Source organism: Musca autumnalis, unplaced genomic scaffold, assembly GCF_047663935.1.
Source record: "Musca autumnalis isolate F117 unplaced genomic scaffold, ASM4766393v1 scaffold_5, whole genome shotgun sequence".
NCBI lineage: Eukaryota > Metazoa > Arthropoda > Insecta > Diptera > Muscidae > Musca > Musca autumnalis.
Window position 1 is genome coordinate 61,346,775 of NW_027412088.1, and position 22,778 is coordinate 61,369,552.

The window sequence follows — 22,778 nt, forward strand, 5'->3', positions numbered from 1 at the left end:
GCTCCTGAAAATATACTTAAAATATACGAGCCTTAAGGCTCGCAGAAGCTCCTCTAAAACCTCTCCAAAAGAAACTCTTAAAAATCCATGAGCTCAAAAAATATTCCCAAAACATATCAGGTCTGTATTTTTCAAAGAACATGAGCTCATAAACAATTTTTATTTTATTGGAAGCTCCTCTAAAACCTCTCCAAAAGAAATTCTTAAAAATCCATGAGCTCAAAAAATATTCCCTAAAAATAGTCCTCGAGGGAGCCTGTAACCCCTAGAGGACGCGTCCCCAGGTGGCGGATAGGGGAATGCTTCCCAGATATGGGTGGTAGGAGGGAAATCAAATACCTCTCGCGGACCAACAGGTAGCGGTGTCTGTTTCCACAGTGGGCGGCTGCAAACAGCGTCTGTACTCTAGGAAGAGCGGCTGAAATCAAGACGGCAAACTTAAAACCCATCAGAAGATTAGGGGACATCACTGATGTATTTATCCCTTGAAAACCATATAACAATGAATGCAGAACAAAACACACGGCCCTCAATCTCCGGTAACTCGAGGGTGCTAAGAATCCCCGGAGGTAAAACCAAAAAGACACTGAATATTGGAAATAACCATAATCCAAGGCGATTTCAATGCAAAGGTAGGAAGCGATATAGTTGCAGGAGTAAAAGGAATATATGGCCTAGGAGATAGAAATGAAAGAGGTGACAGACTCATCGAATTTTGCCAGGAATTTAAAATGAAAATTACCAATACTCTGTTCACCCTGCCGCCAAGAAGGTTATATACTTGGAAATCCCCCCAAGATAGAGTCGGCAATGTGATAAGGAACCAAATAGATTTCATACTTATAAACAGGCGACACTGCTCGTCTGTAAGAAAGGTCACAACATACCCTAACGCAGATGTACCATCTGACCACAATCTCCTGATGGCAAAAATCCACATAAAACTAGCACGCCAGTCAAATAAAGCAGGAAATCGAAAAATTGACATCGGAAAACTCGAAAATCCTATAATAAGGTCTGACGTTTCTTCTCAAGTCAACACAGAATTAATCAATATCAACAGGAATGACGTGGAAAATATATGGAACGGTGTGAAGACCACAATCAATTCAATTGCACGTAACACGCTTGGAAACTACACAAAACCAAAGAGTAAAAGTTGGATGACTGAAGAGATACTTCAACTGATGGATGATCGTAGAAAATACAAAAATAGTAACTACGAGATATATTGGGAAATCAACAGGGAAATTCAAAGGGAAGTGCGTATAGCCAAAAATAACCACCTGAACAGTCAATGCCAAGAAATTGAACGACTGATGACACTGCACGACGACTTCCAGTTACACAAAAAAATGAAAGAAGCAGCCGGCATTTACAGAAATACCAATTCATCAGTCCTTTACAACAATAATAATGAACCCGTTTTTGAAACTGCGGAGAAGAAAGATATCTGGAAAGAATACATACAAAACTTATTCAGAGACTCTACCAGATCGGATCATGACAACCGGATATCACAGCAAATGACAGGCAAGGCTATCACGAACAATGAAGTTGAAGATGCATTAAAATCCCTCCGAGAACGAAAAGCCACGGGTCCTGACGAAATACCTGTCGAAATACTAAAAATGATAAATGGTGGCAATGTTGACCTGCTAACAAAACTATTTAACTACATATATGACACCGGACAATACCCCCAGGATTGGCTGAAGTCCACATTTATAACCATCCCAAAAAAATCTCACCCGAAAAGATGAAACGATTACCGACTTATCAGCCTAATGAGCCATGCCCTAAAAATCTTCCTTAAAATTATACATAAACGGATATATGAAAAATGCGAAAAGGAAATGGGTGAAACACAATTTGGATTCAAAGAAGCAAAAGGAACGCGTGAAGCACTATTCTGCGTTCAAGTGTTGGTTCAAAAATGTAGAGATGTCAATAAGGATATATTTATGTGCTAGACTACGAGAAAGCATTTGACACCGTACAGCATGACAAGCTCATGGATATTCTGGCGTCAATTGGAATAAGCGAGAAAGAAATTAGATGCATTAAAAGTCTGTATTGGCATCAAAGTGCACATGTTAATATCGATGGAGAAATTACGGAAGAAATATCTATATCCAAAGGAGTAAGACAGGGCTGTACACTGTCCCCACTATTGTTTAATATTTATTCCGAAAAAAATATTCAAGGAATCAATTAACAACGTCCAAGAAGGAGTCCTAATAAATAATGAATACGTAAACAATATCAGATACGCTGACGATACTACCCTAATAGCAGACGGCTTATCGGGTCTACAAAACCTTGTCACAAGACTAACTGCGTGTAGTGAAACATATGGGTTAAGATTAAACACCAATAAAACAAAATATATGATAATAAGCAAGAAAAATAATTTTGAAAACATGAATATAACAATTCATAACACTCCACTCGAGAGAGTGTCGAGCTTCAAATATCTCGGGTTTTCAATAAATGATCAGTGGGATAACTCCAAAGAAATTAAATGCCGGATAGAAATGGCAAGAGACGCCTTTCACAAATACAAAAGAGTATTAACAAGCCATGATATTAACATTGCAACAAAGACAAGGTTCATAAAGGCCTACATATGGCCAGTTTTGTTATATTCTGTGGAAGTATGGACTTTAAAAGCAATAGATGTCAAGCGCTTAGAAGCCTTCGAAATGTGGATATATCGAAGAATTCTTAAAATACCGTGGATAGCTCACGTATCAAATGACGAAGTTCTACGAAGATTGAATAAAACAAGAGAACTCTTCGATCACATAAAAAGGAGAAAAATTTCATATCTCGGACACATAATGCGAAACCCAAAATACCGCATCCTGCAAAGAATTCTTCAAGCCAAAATAGAAGGTAAACGCAGCAGAGGAAGACAAGAGATGTCCTGGCTTCAAAATATTCTACAATGGACAGAATTTCGAAATGCAGAAAATTTAATAAGTGTCGCAAGAAACAGAGATTTATATTCATATTTTATCAATAATATATAAAGAAAATTATACATGAAATGTAATATGGTCGCTAACATTCGAATATCGAATATGCAATAAAGAAGAAGAAAAATAATAGGTCTGTACGATTACCCAAAAAAATTGTACAGTCTTTTACGAAATGCTGTTCGATAACAAACTTGTTCAGTACAAGAGCACTGTGAAAACTTGCAAATACTTTTTACTTGCGAAGTTATAGAATAGGCCTATTCTTAAAAATATACAAGCTTCAAAAACTTCTCTAAACAGATTGTTACGAAAGTAGCTTGTGTATTTAAGTTATTTTACATGAATTTCCATTCATAGAAACATTGAATTGTAACGTAAATTTTTATAAGGCATTTACTTTATTTAAATTAAATTTACAACAACAACTTGTATGGTAACATGGGGCGCCTTCGCCACTGGGGCGGGTACGCCATCGCCGATTTTCTCGCAAAATACAAGTGCTAGAAAAAATCAGTTAAAGGCAAAATTGTGAGTTTAATGAAGATCCATCATCTCCCAAAAGTTGGCAGTTGTGTCTTAAGTATGATAGCGGACGCAAGTGGTTTTGTGTTTTGAGGGTATTGGGAAAAATAATTATGGTAGATGTTTTTTGTGATATCTTCTTTACCTTTTGTGATATCAAAAACATATTTGATACCCTTAGAAGACAACTACTGAAGAATTGAAATCCCAATAATTTGCATGAAAAAAACAATAACAAATGTCAATATATTCATATTATGGGATATGTTGGGGGTGGGGCGCCTACGCCATGATAGGGGTGTGGTGGGTTAATGTCAGAAATTTGTCATGTTTACCTTCAATTCTTTATGCCATAGATATACCATACTATAATGTGAAGTTAAAATCAAATAGTATCATAAACGTATCTTGTTTTGGTTATATTATGATTTTTGTACCTAAATTCAAGGAACCTATTTCAATTAACCGCTAGAATCGGTTACTATTTGTGAATTTTAGAATCATTTTTGATTATTCAATAGAAAACATGTTCCTTTTTCGCATAATGTTGATATTTAAGGAAAAAGTATGGTAAATTACAGTTTTAGAGTCCGTTGGAAAATGTTCAATTTCGATGGCGAAGCTGCCCCATGGGTGGGGAGGCTTCGCCACTTTTTAGACATTTTATAAATTCTCAAAAATAATATTTTAAAAACAAAATTATAACCACATATATATCAAAAATTTTGGGCAAAATACGCTAATATTTGTACCAAAAATAATATTTGAAAAAACTTTAACGGTGTCGGTATGAGAACATTTTGAACAAAAACGTGGCGAAGGCGCCCCATGTTACCATATATAGAATTCCAGCCACTTTTTTTCCATCGTTATTTTACCCTCTCTTGTAGTACTACTTGAGGATGCGAGAACAGTGTAGTTCAAAATTGTTTTTTTTTTTATTTTTTTTTGTTCACGATCTTCTGAGGATCCCCTTAAAACATTTATAGAAAACCACGAGAGTCAGATGGTTCTCCAAACACTTAAAATACAATACACGAGGTTCAGATGTCGCTCTAAAAATATTTTTAAAAATCCACAAGGCATAGATGTCACTATAAAAATATTTTAAAAATCCACGAGACATAAATGTCGCCCTAATAATATTCTAAAAATTCATGAGGCATAGATGTCGCTCTAAAAATATTTTAAAAATTCATGAGGCATACATGTCGCTCTAAAATATTTAAAAAATCCACGAATCTTACAAGTCTCCTTAATTTTTTTTTTTAGTAAAAATCCACAAGCCTCGAAATCCTTCCGTAACATTTTTTAAAATCACGAGGCTTAGATGTCGCTCTAAAAATATTTTTAAAAATCCTCGAATCTCAGAAGTCACCATTTTTTTGTAAATCCAATAGACTCGGATGTCCTACCACAACATTTTTAAAAAACAACGAGGCTCAGAAGTCTCTATAAAATATATAAAAATCCATGATGTTTAGATGTTGCTCTAAAAATATTTTAAAATACACCATAATCAAAAAAGCCATCAGAAGTCGTTCTAGAAAAAAACAAAATCCAAGAGTTTCAGAAATTTTTTTAGAACTTTTTTAAAAATCCAAGATTTTCAGAAATGGTTCTAGAACCTTCTCAAAATACCACGAGACTCAGATGTCACTTTAAAAATATTCAAAAAAAAAAAAAAAAAAATCCACGAGGCACAGATGTCACTCTAAAACTATTTTTAATAATCCACGAGCCTCAGAAGTGCCCCTAACAATATTTTAAAAAATCAACGAGACAGAGGTCTCCTTAAAAATATTTTTAAAAATACACGAGGCTCAGATTTCGCCTTAAAAATATTTTTAAAATCCACTAGACGTTCTAAAATATTTAAAAACAAGTAAGAAAAGTCTATAGTCGGACGGAGCCGACCATGGGATACCCTATACCACTATCCCTGTACAATCGCTCTCCACGGAACTTCTTTTCAATGATTGTGAAAATTTAATTATCAAATATCAGAGATGAATTGTATAATACTTATGACCAAAACCAAAAAGTTATCTAGGATGACAAAGACATTTTTGTAGCAGGAAAGGAAAATTTAGTTCACACAAACTAAAATGTAATGAAACCCACTTATGTAGTACTACTACTTCCGTTGTTTAACCGCTACGTTATTGAAGTTTTTACCAATTTCACAAAAAAGTTTCAGTCCATTTAACCCGCTAAGTATTATCTGATCTTCACGTTGGTTTGTACGCTTCTTCTTCATCATAAACTCAAACTTTGTTTAAAATTTTGCGGGTTATTATTTTGACCTATAGAGCCGCTACAAAATTGGTTAAAATTTTGTTTTTGGTCCATTTCATTCCCTGAACATTTCACGATCATCAGCAAAACTAATCATTTCTATTCTGGCCCGAACCCAACCTCCTTAAAAAATTCGTTACAATCGGTCCATAATTGCGGCCTTAAGCTTGTTTACAATTTTTAATGGACGGACACACATCGCTAAATCGCTTTATCTCGTCGAGATGTGAATTTTGGCATACCAAATAAGAGGTCTAGCACAAATATTTCGTGGTGTTACACAAACTTTTGGAGAGACAATATGTAGCATGGGATAAAAATGTGGTTCTCTACACGGAACCCATTATATATTAGGCAGTAGGCCCGTTATCTAGCAAACACTTTATTGCAATTTACATCAGAGGAAAGGTCAGTAGTTTTTTCCCATATGTATGCTACTTTGCGAAATATATATGTCCTCAAGGAATTAAAATATCGGCCATAAATAAAATTTTATATTTTTCATACAAAAGTAATGGTCCATTTCACCCGCTAAAGAATATCAGATCATCATTCAAAATTGTAGGCATCTTTTTCGACCTATACTCTTACCCGCTGCAAAATTTTGTGACTATTGATGTATAATTGCGACTTCTAGCGAGTTTATTATTACACTGCAAACAAATAACGGAATATATTAGGCTGTAACTCTGTTATCTGATCATGCAAACCAACATAATTGGCATCAATTGAAAGGTCAAGCGTTCCACTTTCAAGTATATCTCACTTGTCCGGAATGTCACTTCCAGCAATTAAGATATAAGCTGTATATTAAAAATGTTCACAATTTTCACACAAAAGTTTTGGTCCATTTAACCCTCTACATATTATCCGATCGCCATCTCAAATTGCAAGCTTCTCCTTTGTGATATACTCTTACCTTATTTAAAATTACGCGTTGATCGGACTATTATTGAGACCTACAGAGCCGCTAGAAAATTCGATAAATATTATGTTTTTGGTCCATTTCACCCGCTAAATATTTCGCGATCATCACCAATAAGAATAGGGATCTATTCTGATCTGAACCCGACCTCCATACAAAATTTCGTGACGATCGGTCCATAATTGCGGCCTGGAGCGTGTTTACAATTTATAATGGACAGACGGACGGACGGACGGACACACATCTCAAAATCGCTTTATCTCGTCGAGATATGAAGATTGGTATACCACATTGGGGGTCTCCGAAGAATATTTCGCGGTGATACATGAATTTTTACCAAAACAAACTTATAATACCCTTTTCCACATTGTGGTATAGGGTATAAAAATTAATTCCGACGCTCACTGTACAACACAAAACATAATTAAAGATAAAATCGGGCAGATTATGAAACAGGACCGAAAAATAGAACACACGTGTATAGGGGTTCTGAATGTTTACGTCGGGAAGTACACCAACTGGGTCGGGGAATTTCCCCCTATTTGTATTTTGGAAATATTCGGGTTAGGATTCCTTGGAATCCTTGCATGATTATAATTATTATAATCCCTCAAATAATATTTTTAAAACTTCTATATAGAATATCGTTTCTTTATATCGTTTCTTTACTATTGTTTTTGTTGTACCCTCTCTTGCGGATGCGAGAACAGTCTAGTCCAAATTTTTTTTTCTTAATTCGAGTTCTTCTGATGATCCCCTTAAAAATTTTTAGAAAACCACGAAGGTCAGATGGTTCTCTAAAATATTTAAAAACAATACACGAGGTTCATATGTCGCTCTAAAAATAAAAATGCATGTAACACCGCGAAATATTCGTCGGAGACCCCCAATGTGGTATACCAATCTTCATATCTCGACGAGATAAAGCGATTTTGAGATGTGTGTCCGTCCGTCCGTCTGTCCATTATAAATTGTAAACACGCTCCAGGCCGCAATTATGGACCGATCGTCACGAAATTTTGTATGGAGGTCGGGTTAAGATCAAAATAGATCCCTGTTCTTATTGGTGATGATCGTGACATATTTAGCGGGTGGAATGAACCAAAAACATAATATTTATCCAATTTTCTAGCGGCTCTGTAGGTCTCAATAATAGTCCGAGCAACGCGTAGTTTTAAATAAGGTAAGAGTATATCACAAAGGATAAGCTTGCAATTTGAGATGGCGATCGGATAATATGTAGAGGGTTAAATGGGCCAAAACTTTTGTGTGAAAATTGTGAAAATTTTAATATACAGCTTATATCTTAATTCCTGGAAGTGACATTCCGAACAAGTGAGATATACTTGAAAGTGGAACGCTTGACCTTTCAATTGATGTCAATTATGTGGGTGTGCATGATCAAAAAACGAATTTTTTAAGGAGGTTGGGTTCGGGCCAGAATAGAAATGATTAGTTTTTGGTGATGATCGTTAAATGTTCAGGGGATGAAATGGACCAAAAACAAAATTTTAACCAATTTTGTAGCGGCTCTATAGGTCAAAATAATAACCCGCAAAATGTTAAACAAAGTTTGAGTTTATGATGAAGAAGAAGCGTACAAACCAACGTGAAGATCAGTTAATACTTAGCGGGTTAAATGGACTGAAACTTTTGTGTGAAATTGGTAAAAATTTCAATAACGTAGCGGTTAAACAACGGAAGTAGTAGTACTACATAAGTGGGTTTCATTACATTTTAATTTGTGTGAACTAAATTTTCCTTTCCTGCTACAAAAATGTCTTTGTCATGCTAGATAACTTTTTGGTTTTGGTCAAAAGTATTATACATTACATCTCTGATATTTGATAATTGCATTTTCACAATTATTGAATAGAAGTTCCGTGGAGAGCGATTGTCCAGGGATAGTGGTATAGGGTATCCCATGGTCGGCTCCGTCCGACTATAGACATTTCTTTTTTTCTTTTTTAAATCCACAAGGCATGAATGTCGCTCTAAAACTATTTTTAAAAATTCACGATTTTTCTTAATACCGGATCTTCTGGAATGTTAGAAAACCACGAAATGGTTCTCTAAAATATTAAAAAAAAAACAATATACGAGGTTCATATGTCGCTCTAAATATTAGTTTTAAAAATAGATGTCGCTCTAAAATATTTTTAAAATCCACGAGGCGTAGATGAAGCTCTAAAAATAATTTTAAAAATCCACCAATGTTGAAGTTCCCTTAATTTTTTTAAAAATCCAAAATCACTAAAAATTCCTTCCGTAACATTTTTAAAAATCCACGAATCTCAGAAGTCGTCTCGATTTTGTTTTTTAATCCAAAAGCCTCGGAGGTCCTCCAAAACTTGTTTAAAAAACCATGAGGCGCAGATGTCGCTATTAAATATATAAAAAGTCCATGATCTGGAGATGTTGCTCAAAAATATTTTAAAAATGCACTATCATCAAAAGCCCACTTAAAAATATTTAAAAAAATCCTCCTAGAAAGAAACAAATTTAAAAATTCAAGAGCTTCAGAAATTTTTCTAGAACTTTTTTAAAAATCCAAGAGTTTCAGAAATTGTTTTAGAACCTTTTTAAAAATCCACGAGCCTCAGATGTCGCCACGAGGCGCAGATGTCGCTCCAAAACTATTTTTAATAATCCACGAGCCTCAGAAGGGCCTTTAATAATATTTTTAAAAATCATCAAAGCAGAGGTCGCCTTAAAAATATTTTTAAAAATAAAGGAGGCTCAGATTTCTCCTTCAAAATATTTTTAAAATCCACTAGTCGTTCTAAAATATTAAAACAATAAAAAAAATAAATTCAGACACTCAGAAGTCTTCCTAAAATAATCATCATAATCTCTCAAAAAATATGTTTAAAACATCTATAGCCTCAGAAGTCCCACTTGACAATGTTTTAAAAATCCTCGAGCTTAAAAATATTTTTTAAATTCCACGAATCTCAGAAGTCCCCATATTTTTATTATTTCGGAGGCCCTTCCACAACATTTGTAAAAAGTCCATGATGTTTAGATGTTGCTCTTAAAATATTTTAAAAGTACACCATCATCAAAAGCCCACTTAAAAAGAAACAAATTTAAAAATCCAACAGTTTCACAAATGTTTCTAGAACTTTCTTAAAAATCCAAGAGTTTCTTGTTCTAGAACCGTTTTAAAACTCCACAAAGCTCAGATGTCGCTTTAGAAATAGTTAAAAATCCACGAGGTACAGATGTCGCTCTAAAACTATTTTTAATAATCCACGAGCCTCAGAAGGGCCCCTAACAAAATTTTTAAAAATCAACGAGGCAGAGGTCGCCGAGCTTCAGAAGTCGTTCTAAAAATGCGTTTAAAAAATCTGCGAGCCTCAAAATCCCCCTAAAGTCCAAAAGTCCCACTCACAAGTCGCTGTACAAATATTAAAAAAGAGTCTCACAAATCCCATTATTTGTTTTTTTTTTAATCACCCAGCCTTTTAGGTCAGCATAAGAATAATTTTTAAATCCATTAAAAGATCTACGAACATCACAAGTCGCTAAAAAAATTAAAGAAACAATCAACGAACCCAACAAGTCGCTTTATAAATATTTAAAAAAGTCGCTAGTCTCATAAATCTCTTAAAACAAGTAAAAAAGTATCAGTCGGCTTTTCCCAAAATACGTATGTATTTAGGGGGTTTTAAAAATTTTGGATGTTTGAACCGACAACAATGTTGATTAGGATTAAAGTTCAAAAGTTTTGCGGAGGAGATACTAAAAGGAATGGATCGACATTGATCGTTATGGAAGTGGATCTCCAGCCACAACATATGGTGCCTTAGGATGTTTTTACACTCTTCAGGCTGTTTAATCAAGAAGTATGGACTTGCCCCTAAAAAACCTTTTACCATCGTAATTGAGGCAACGAATGCAAGTTGTCTCAACAAAAATCAAAGTGATTCCATAGCAGGTCTTAAAGTGAACTTATCCGAAATTTTGTGTGGGAGGTACGGGATGGAGTGGACAAATATAGTCCATATTTGAACCTGATCTATATCTGGTAGATGTATTAGGATGTGTAAAGTATAGACCAATTTGGGAACTACCTTCAAGAGTTACCGTACGAACAATTTTTCCGAACATTTTTGAACTGTTGTGGGGGAGGTACCTGAAAGAGTGGACAAAATATTACTAAGGCCAAATTTTGGACCGAATCGGCAGTTCCGTTCGAGAGTTATCTTGCGCTTCAACCACCTCACACGGTGTCATAGGGTTTTTTTGCAACTTTCAGGCTATTCTCTCGGGAAGTATGGTTTTGCCCCTGCTGAAACTTGTACCGTCGTATGGAGGGCAGTGAATACAAGCTGCTAAAACAAAAATCAAAGCGATTCGAGAGCTGGCCCTAAACTGAACTTTTCCGAAATTTTGTGTGGGAGGTACCCCAAGGAGTGAACCGATTGAGTCCATATTGAAACCTTATCTAAGTCTGGTACACGCTCCACGATGGGCAAAGTATGGACCAAATCGGTTACTCCCTTCAAGAGTTATCGTGCGCACAAATTTTCTGAACTTTTTCGAACTTTTGTGGGGGAGGTACCGGAAGGAGTGGACCGATATAGCCCATCTTCGAACTTAAACTAAGTTTGGGTAAAATTTTACGAAAGCCAAAATTTGAACCTGATCGGTTTATCCGTTCGAGAGTTATCGTGCGCTCCAGCCAGCCAGACAGACAGACAGACGGACGGACATTGCTCAATCGACTCCAAATTGTCTGAAACACATTTCGTCCAAACATACTTGGGGTCTAAAACCATTATTTCGATGAGGCACATTTTGCCCGTATGAAAGTGTATATGAGGAAAAGTCAAAATTTTTTAGTTTCCATGAAGCCAAGGTTTGCACTATTATAATACGCGAACTATTGTAGTTTACCAGTAACTATGACAATTGCTGGATTAATTTAGATGTTTTTGTACAAAGCTCAAAAATTTAGCAAAAAAAATTAATTTACGTGGTAGTTACGACTAATTAAACCATTCAAATGACGGACATCTGTCCAAAGTAATAGTAGGAGAATACAAAATGAAGATTACACTTCTAATATATCACTTTTCAAAATTTCCACTGCATCCACCTTTTATGGATGCTGACATTTTGAAGCCGGATTTCAGGTGTTTTTTGTATTTTTTATGTAACTGGGACGCGCATTCGGATATTTCGAAAAACCAATTATAGGATTAAAGAACTCGCGATTTCGCATAATCTGATATGTATATTGAGTATGTAGCCCACACAGCAGCAGAGTAATCCTATGCCAAAGGCCAAAATTTAGTGTGATATTTTTTCTAAAAAACCTATTTTTTGGGTACAGTATTTACAATATCGTTTTGAGTGTGCTGGTACCCCGCGATATTTTAGTTTTTCGACGATCCGGATTATATGAATCACAGATCATAAAAATCCATCTACTAGAACGGCGGAAATGGCTACTGCAAAAATTGAAAAATTTGCGAAAAATGTTTTTGAAAATATCGCTGGCTAATTCGCGTTTAATGTGGATCGTTTCCATTTCAATGAAGAAAGTGAATCATCACTCGCGTTTGTGCGAAAACAGCGGTTTGAAAAATTTAGTGGCATGGGAGCTGTATCCGATTTATCCAAAAAATACTGTGTGATGCTACATCCACGGTTCTTGATGGATTTTATTGAAATATGTTTAGATCGATGTATTTTTTCGCGGTTGATAGTGAAATCGGATGCGCATAAAAAGTGTATGCACTTTGTGCAAATTATAAGCGTTATACAGTTTGTTGCACACTAAACTGCAGACGAAGCTACATCTTAGCGGCCAAAGTAAATCTTGGCAAATTTGTACAAATTAAAAGAGAAGAATTCGCTGTGTTGGTAAACCGCATGAGCATCAAGTGATTTTGAGGATTTCGCGATTTACACGCATTTCAAAATGAACATTACCCGATACAGTTTTATTTCAAGAGTATACCCCATTTAAAGGAACTCAACATTTATTTGAACGATACCCATATCTTCCGCTAGATGTTAGCGTGTATTCGAGAAGTGATTAGAATAAAAAATGTGATTCTTTGCGTGAAAATTAACTAAAATAGAAAAATAACTCTAACCTATTTTTCCTACATTTTCTTCAACTAACTCACAAAATAAATTTTAATAAATATTTTCTCTTACAAAAATTTTATAAATTTCCTCAATATATTTTGTTTTTGCTATAATATGAAAACCACTAAACGGATTTGTATAGTTTTGGTTTCATTTGAATCTTCGCGATGTTTAGATTACGTACATATTTTTTATATATTTTTCAGATGCATAAACAGGTTGAATTTTATTAAAACATGTTGCAAAGTACCAATTTTTTTAACTCTTTCTCAATTTCCGCGAAAACTTAAAACTTTTTCACTAATGTTATGGGGCCTCAGTAATCATATATTACGTAAGGAGCCCCTAATTAAGAGAGTTTCTCAATATAATGATTAGAGTCTTTTAAAGATTTTTTCTTTTTATCAGAATTGAAACCGCCATAACTTTTGCGCGCAACAACCAAAATTAGTATCTCGAACAGATTTAAGAATGGAATTTTTTTCCCAATCTATGCACCAAAAATCTTTCATGTAGCTTAAAAAAAATTTTTAATTTTTTTTCTTATGGAAAACTAAAAAAATTTTGTCTTTTCTTCATATACCCTTCATAGCCTAAAGGCTGAGGGTATAAAAATTAGAAATTCACAAGCTTCTAAGGTCTGACTTAAAATGTTTTTCCAAATCATAAATTTAATTTAGATCCGTTGCAATTTAAAAGGGCATTAATTTGGACAGAGGCTTTCCATGGTGGATTGTTCCTTTTTTATCGGAGCTGTCGATATCCAAGGACTAAAAAACCTATCAAAAGCAACTCTTTCGTACTTTCGTTGGATATTTTAAAGGAAAGCCATTACAAAAATTTCCAAATCCTTAAATATAAATTTCTTTCATTAACTCATTCCGATTTCACAGTATACCACAGCACATTAATACAAAGAAGAATTTAAAATAAATATTTGAATTTGTAGTCCCTTATTCTTAAATTTTTTGTTACTCTTGCAATCTGTTGTCTGTCTGCGGTATTATAGTAGGTTTTTCTCTTTTTAACTTAAAATATACAAAAGTTGCCGAAAAAAAATCGTTAAACCTCAACAAAGTCTGTGAAAGCACGTTTGCCATAGTATGCAAATTAATAGCAAATTTTAATATAATCAAAAGTTAGGCTATTACATTTTATAAAAAAATAAAATATTTCATGCAACAAACTTTTTAAATGAAAATTAACTTTAATCCTAAATAATTTCAATTTGAGATACTTTATTTAGAGAATAAACAGTTTAGATACTTTTAACCAATATTTAATGGTAATTGGAAACATTCTGGAAAATGTTTCATTTATAAACACAAATTTTTAAATCCATAAGGTCATATTATTTAACTTAATAGAGTATAGTAAACCTTTTGCAGTTATAAATCGTTTATAAAAAAATATAAAAATGTGTAAATTTTTAGCATAAAAATATAAATTTTACATAAGGTGAATTACATGACATAAATATAAAATCGAATATATATTTAGGAACCAATATATCTAAATATATATTGGAACAATGTTACCTTTCTTTACCCAACATAAATTACAGTATATCCATTATTTGAGGTCATTAACATTTACTTTTCTTCTTTTATTGAGCAAGCCATAAAATAGGCGAATTATGAAGGCAACCCATTAGCCGTCCTAAAGCAATATGACATATGGCCATTGACTTTTCACTTTGCCAGGAGTTACTTTTTTAATTAGACGCCACATAATGCTACAAAGCCTCTTTACAGTTCATAACTGTTTGAACTTTCATGTTTGAGGTTTTTGCATTTTTTACACTTTTTATACGTTTATGAACACAAAAAAATTTTGAATTTGCCAAAAAAAACTCCATCCTTCGCCTTTCTAGCTCTGTCAAAGTCAGTACTTAAGCATATTAAAACCAAACCATCACAAAACAAAACAAAATTAAAGTGAAATAAGATAAACAAAGACAAAGGCAAAATGTGGAAGAAAAACATGTAACTTGAAACAATGCCCCTGTATCTGGGGAATTTCACGGCATGTCAACATCATCAACGCCATCACCAAACAACGATCCAACCAACTGGCGTGAAGAGCTCCTCCCTCTACTCACTTACAATGTGTTGTGTTGAATTCGTATGGTAGAGATGTACTTAGACACATACCTATGTACATACGTGTTATGAACTTAAATAAATACTTTATACACAATTTGTAAACACTTAGGCCAACTTGGTGACAAACATCTAAATTCATTTATTTATATACGCACTTAACAAGTGTCAGGAGGAAGGGAGGCGGAAGAAAATTAGAAAATATGAATTTACTTTTTTAAAAGGTTAAGTGGGATTTTTGGTGATAAACATGTTAGAATATGACAATTTCATATTGCCAAACAAAGGAAACATGGAAGCATAGACAAAAAGAAATTGGTTTCATATCTAAAGCTCTTGTGTTGCAAGTAATAGGAGGAATTTTTTTAACGTTTTGCATGGTTCATAACCGGATTAAATTTTTATAATTTTTTACATAAATACGAAAAATGCTTAATCAGCCTTTCTGTCGAAAAAAGACAATTATCTTTGAGAGAATATGAAGTGTATCTAAGAAGAGTGTATGGTTGAACAGATTTTGTGCTGCTTTGGTGTGGGAAAGATGAATGAAATCTATTGCATGCCAATTTGGCATGCAAATTTGCTTCTGCTTTTATACCCTTCACCATAGTATGAAGGGTGGGTATATTACGTTTGTTTTCTGTTTATTATTTTCATCGAAATAATAATTTGGGACCCCATAAAGTATATATCGCTCATATACTCAAAGAGTAACTTACTTACTTTACTTAGTTGGCCCATTACAGAACATTTGTTCCATAGACCGAACTAAGAAAAGATCTCCATTCCTCTCTGTTTTTCGCTTGACTTTTTGGAATACCGCGCCTTTTCATTTCTTCATCCACTTGTATGCTCCATCGAAGCTTAGGCTTGCCGATTCTGCGTGCACCACCATGTGGCATGTATTCATACGCCTTTTTAGCGGGTTCATCATCGCTCATTCTCATGACATGGCCTAGCCAACGCAATCGTTGCATCTCGATACGTTTAACTATATTCATGTCTTTGTATAGCTTATATAGCTCGTGGTTCATACGACGTCGATATTCACCGTCAACGCAAATCGGCCCGTAGATCTTTCGAAGAATTTTCCTCTCAAACACACCAAGCACTGCCTTATCTGCTTGCGCAAGTACCCATGCTTCGGAGCCATACATTAGCACGGGTAGTATCAGCGTTTTGTATAGTGTTATTTTTGTTTGACGAGATGTGGCTTTGTTTTTAAATTGCTTACTTAGACCATAGTAGCATCTGTTGGCCAATACAATTCTTCTTATTATTTCACAACTGATGTTGTTTGTTGTGTTTATGGCAGTGCCGAGGTAGACGAAGTCTTTAACTACCTCAAAATTGTAGGTACCAACTTCAACAGTTGGTCCGAGCTCTATGAACGCTTTGCGCGTCGACACCATCAATTTGGTTTTTTCGCCGTTTACCGCCAGACCCACTTTCGCAGATTCTGCTTCGACCTTCCTAAAGGTATCAGTTATTTCCTTTACTGATCGTCCCATGATGTCTATGTCATCAGCATAGGCAAGTAACATGTGGCTATTGGTGTAAATTGTGCTATTTCTTTTGACATTTGCATCTCGTATTACCTTTTCCAGCAAAATGTTGAAAAGATCACACGAAAGGCTGTCTCCTTGTCTGAAACCCCTTTTGGTACAAAATTCTTCGGAGAGGTTCTTTCCAATTTTAACTGAGGACCTAGTATCAGTTAATGTCATCTTACAAAGCCGGATGAGCTTTGCGGGGATACCAAATTCAGACATTGCGTATAATACCTTTGATCGGAGGGGACTGTCGAATGCTGCTTTATAATCGACAAAAAGGTGAAATGTGTCGATATGCATCTCTTGGGTCTTCTCTAGGATTTGCCGCAGGGTAAATATCTGGTCAAAGGTGGACTTGCCTGGTCTAAAGCCACATTGGTATGGTCCCATTATTTCGTTGACCATTGGCTTTAGTCGTTCGCACAATATCCCTGACACTGTCTTATAGGCAATAGGGAGAAGACTTATGCCCCTATAGTTTGAGCATACAGTCTTATCTCCTTTCTTGTGGACGGGGCATAGGATGCTCAGGTTCCAATGGTCGGGTACGCGTTCTTCCTGCCAGATGGTGCTAACTAGCTGATGCATACACCTTATCAGCGCGTCGCCTCCGGTTTTAAACAGCTCGGCTGGTAAGCCATCGGCTCCTGCTGCTTTATTATTCTTCAGCCGGTTGATTGCTGTTTTTACCTCATATTGGCCGGGCGGTATACATTCTATACCATCTTCTGGGATTGGATCTGTGGTATGATCGTCTTCGCTACTATTGGATACCAGCAGATTTGAGAAATGTTCCTTCCATATCCTGAGCACGATATCTGTATCTGTTACCAGATTACCTTGCTGGTCTCTACAGGAGGATGTGCCTGTACCAAAGCCATCTGTTTGATGCTTCACTCTTTGGTAGAATTTTCGGACTTTATTCTGGCTCCTGTACATCTCGATTTTTTTCACACTCCCGCTTTTCCATTTCTCTCTTTTTCTTGCGGAAAAGACGTTTCTCTTCTCTCCTTTTCTCCCGATATCTCTCTCGTGCGCTACGCGTTGCTACTGATTGTAAAGTAGCTCTATATGCCTCATTTTTATATTCGGTAGCAGCACGACACTCCTGGTCATACCATGAATTCCTTTGCGGAGGTCTCTGGAATCCAAGTATGGATTTTGCGGCTGTTTGCATGGAGTGGGCAATATGTTGCCATTGTGTTGTTATGTTATCGGGACAAGGAGTGCTCGCGTTAAGCAATTGGGCTAGTTGAGTGGAATATGCTTTGGCTATCTGTTGTGTTTGCAGCCTATCGATGTTCAACTTCCGCGTTGTGTCTGTTCGTGCTTTATTTGCAACGTTTAGACGGGTACGTACCTTTGCTGCAACAAGGTAGTTGTCCGAATCAATGTTTGCGCCTCGGAACGATCGTACATCCAACACGCTGGATGAATGTCTTCCATCTATTACAACATGATCAATTTGATTATTTGTTCTTTGATCTGGAGAGAGCCAGGTGCCCTTATGAATATCGAGATGATTAAATCTGGTACTGCTAACTACCATGTTTTTTGCAGCTGCAAAGTCTATCAGCCTCATACCATTGTCAGATGTTTCACTGTGGAGACTGAATTTCCCGACTGTTAGGCCAAAGATATTCTCCTTTCCAATTTTGGCATTAAAATCGCCTAGAATGATTTTAATGTCATGGGCAGGGCAACGGTCATATGTTTCTTCTAAGCGCTCGTAAAATATATCTTTGGTCTGTTCGTCCTTTTCTTCAGTGGGAGCATGAGCGCAAATAAAGCTGATGTTGAAGAATTTAGCTTTAATTCAAATTGCAGCAAGTCTTTCATTCACTGGGGTGAAGCTGGATACCAGATGTTTTAGTCTCCGACTAACTACGAATCCGCAACCAAACTCATGCTTTACGTCATGGCAGCTATAATACAGTGCGTCACCTTTAGGTGTTGTTGTGACGCCTTTCCCAATCCATCATATTTCCTGTATGGCAGTAATATCGGTCTTGTACTTTTCAAGTACGTCTGCCAATGCGAAGACTGCACCTTCTCTATAAAGAGTGCGAACATTCCAGGTGCAGATTCGCAGATCATGGTTCTTAAAACGTTTGCGGGGTTCGTCAACTTTAGAGGGGTTTGTTTTTCTTTTCTTTCGTTTTTTCATAGTAGGATGTTTTTTCTAGGGGAGGGTTACTAACCCGACGCCCAAACCCAAGTTTTTAACGTTCTTATGGGTGAACGCGTGGCACATGTTAGCTCACTACCTTTAACGGGTGTTAAAGACAGTGACACCACGGGGAGGTCAGTGTCCACTTGAGATGAAAGAGGGACCAAGATAAATCCTGGGCTTTGCCATGTTAAAGCCGGTCAAGACCATTGCTTGGTATCATTCATCCCCTACGTCACCCCTCAAAGAGTAACACATCTCAAAAATATCAGTTTGGAGATAAACGCGTTTAAAGTTGGCGATTGAAATTTGACTTGCCAACTTTAAAAGATTATTGCACAAAAAATAAAGTAACTACTTGGACCTTATTGTGTTTTAGTGATCCATAAACTCAAATAACCGCCAAAGTGGAAAAAAGGAAAAACGCTGCGTTGCCAGAATATGGTTAATAAAACATGACTCAAAAAAATACACACAGTGTTATTTAGTACATGGCTAATGTCTTAACGTACTCCAACGTCTTTCAAAGATTTTATTCATCTTTTGGGCGCACATAATATCTGACAACCATTATGGAGGTTGTTTATGTAGACTTTCATGTGACAGGCGTGGCTCTTTCTTTCATAGAAAGATCTCATAGAAGAACCTACATATTGCAATGTTAATGCCAGTCGGAAGCGTTCTATTTTCCCCGATCTCAATTTACCTTCCATACTTTAATGATGCAAGTCAAGGCTCCGGCTCACAGAGTAACTTTAGAGTAGATAATGATATTTTCACTTTTTTTTTCGACAAATAACAATCGGCTCTCCGATACCTTATAAACAATCAAATTCGGTTTAGTTGTTGCATCAAAATATGGCCGTTTTTGAGTTGTTCATATGTTCTGATCTATTAACAAGTAAAAAAGGATCAGTCGGCTTTGCGGACAGAGATATACCCTCAGCCTATGTGAATTGAAACTTTCATCTACGAACAGATCGAATGTATTGAGGGTCTTTTCAGAATTTTGTGGCCCTTTAGAACATTTGAACTTACAGACAAAAACGTGGATTAGGATTAAAGTAGTACTTGAAGGAATCGACCGATATAGTCCATTATGAAAGTGGTTCTAATTTTGGACCACAACCAATAGCAACTGTATATATTTCCAAATGATCTTTAAACAGAACCTAAACTGTACTTAAAAAATGTGTAAGTTTTGGGTGGAAGTACCTTAAGGAGAGGACCAATATAGGCCACTTTAGAAGTTAAACTAAATTTGGACTAAATACTCTGTTCAAGAAAGTGTATCGTGCATACCATTTTACTGATTTTTTGGGGAGAATTACTGTAAATTGTAGACCGGTATTGCCCATCTTCAAATTGAAACTAAGTTTGGACAAATTTTGGACCAAATCCGTTGACCAGTTCGAGTGATATAGTGCTCTCCAGGAACTACACATGGTACAATATGGACTTTTACAACTTTTGGGCTATTTTCTTAGAAGGTATTTACTTGCCCCTGAAAAAAGTTGAACCATTGTAAAGATGTCAGTGAATGCAAGATGCTTCAACAAAAATCAAAGTGACTCGAGAGCATGTCTTAAAGTGAATTTATCCGAAATTTGGTGTGGGAGGTACCCGAAGGAGTGGACAAATATAGTACATATTCGAAACTGTGTAAAGTATGGACTAAATCGGTCACTCATTTCAAGAGTTATCATGCGCACAATTTTTCCGAACATTTTTGAACTTTTGTGGTGGAGGTACCTTAATGAGTTACCGATATGTCTTATATTCGAACTTAAAATATGTTTGGACAAAATATTACGAAGGCCAAATGTTGGACCGAATCGGCAGACCCGTTCTAGAGTTATCTTGCGCTCCAACAACTACACACGGTGTCATAGGGTTTTTTGCACCTTTCAGGCTATTTTGTCAGGTGGTATAGGCTTGCCCCTGATGAAACTTGTACCGTCATATGGGGGACAGTGAATAAAAGTTGTAACAACAAAAACAAAACGATTCGTGAGCTGGTCCCAAACTGAATTTTTCGAAATTTTGTTCGGGAGGTATCCGAAGGAGTAGACCGATTGAGTCCATATTGGAACCTCATCTATGTCTGCTAGAAATTCCACGATGTGCAAGGTATGGACTAAATCGGTTACTTCCTTCAAGAGTTATCGTGCGCACAAATTTTGCGAACATTTTCGGACTTTTGTGCGGGAGATACACGAAGGAGTGGACCGATATGGCCCATCTTCGAACTTAAACTAAGTTTAGGCAAAATATCACAATACCCACAATTTGGTTCGAATCGGTTGATCCGTTCGGCAGTTGTCATGCGCACCAGCCAGCCAGACAGACAGACGGACGGACATTGCTAAATCGACTCCAAATTGTCTGAAACGGATTTCGTCAAAACATACTTTGAGTCTAAAACCATTATTTCGATTAGGTACATTTTGCCCGTATGAAAGTGTATATACCCTCGTTAGCATAAATGCTGAGCGTATAAAACAGGACAAACACAAACAGACCATAAAAACACTAAAAAGAATCACAAGAATGTAAACAAAATGTTTTCAAAAAATTTAAAATTTGTTCAAAAACTAAAAACATACTCTTTTGATTTCCATATAACTCATACATAGACTCATTTACGTAAAAAAATTCCATTTGTGTAAAAATGCTATAATTCATATGGGAAAACGGAGAGAAATAGGTTAAAAAGTGCCAGTCGGCTTTGCGGACAGGGATATACCCTCAGCCTCTGTGAATTGAAACTTTCATCTACGAACAGATCGAATGTATTGAGGGTCTTTTCAGAATTGTGTGGCCCGTTTTAGACATTTGAACTTTCCGACAAAAATGTGGGTTAAGATTAATGAAAGTCTTAAAGTGAACTTATCCGAAATTTAGTGTGACAGGTACCTGAAGGAGTGGACAAATATTGTCCATATCTTTTAGATATATTAGGATGTGTAAAGTATGGACCAAATCGGCCAATATCTTCAAGAGTTATCGTGCTCACAATTTTTCCGAACAATTTTTATCTTTTGTGGGTACCTGAAGGGGTGGACCGATATGGCTTATCTTCGATCTTATACTAAGTTTGGACAAAATATTACCAAGTCCAAACTTTGGACCGAATCGGCAGATACGTTCGAGAGTTATCTTGCGCTCCAACCACTACACACGGTTTTTTTTTACCATTTCAGGCTTTTTTGTCAGGAAGTATGGGCTTGCCCTGATGAAACTTGTACAGTCGTATGGGGGACAGTGAATACAAATTGCTACAACAAAAGTCAAAGCGATTCATGAGCAGATCCTAAAGTAAAGTTTACCGATTGAGTCCATATTGAAACCTCATCTAAGTCTGGTAGAAATTCCAGTATGGACCAAATCGGTTACTCCCTTGAAAAGTTATCGTGCGCACAAATTTTTCCAACTTTTGTGGGAGACGTACCGGAAGGAGTGGACCAATATAACCCATCTTCAAACTTAAACCAAGCTTGGACAAAATATTACGAAGGCCAAATTTTGGACCGAATCGGTTGATCCGTTCGAGAGTTATCATGCGCTCCAGCCAGACATACGGACGGACATGGCTAAATCAACTCCAAATTGTCCGACACGGATTTCGTCCAAACATACTTGGGCTCTAAAGCCCAAGGCACATTTTTCCCGAAGATACCCTCGTTAGCATGAATGCTGAGTGTATAAAAACACATATTTTTACCCAAGTAACTAAATGTAAACAACTGTTAAACGGACTGAACGGGATGGGTACAAGCGTATATAGGGGCTGAAGGAGGGCACTCTCAGGCATAACTCTTCATAAACGTAATTATGTTCCATACTGTTCCCCAAAAAGTTCTAGTCCACTGAAGTTGGAATTTCACTAGTACCATTAGCACCTGAGAAAAAATAAAATAGCTCACTACGGTAATTTACTACAACGATTCGTAAAGGCAACAATCTTACCTACCTGACAAAAACCAATAAATACAATATCTGTTATAGTTTCTTTCTCTACAAATTTGCAAAAACCTTTGGGAAAAATTGTCGTCTTAGGAGCACGCCCACGCCTTTCGATATATTGACCTAATTTTTAGATTTCCTTAGTTTTAACAT

General features: G+C 36.1%; 1 protein-coding gene across 13 annotated transcripts in view; it reads left to right on the top strand.

Moving 5' to 3' along the window:
- The window catches only part of Dh31-R (Diuretic hormone 31 Receptor), a 451,262-nt gene that overhangs the window by 379,151 nt on the left and 49,333 nt on the right, over nt 1-22,778 (top strand). The gene's annotated exons all lie outside the window — the stretch shown is intronic.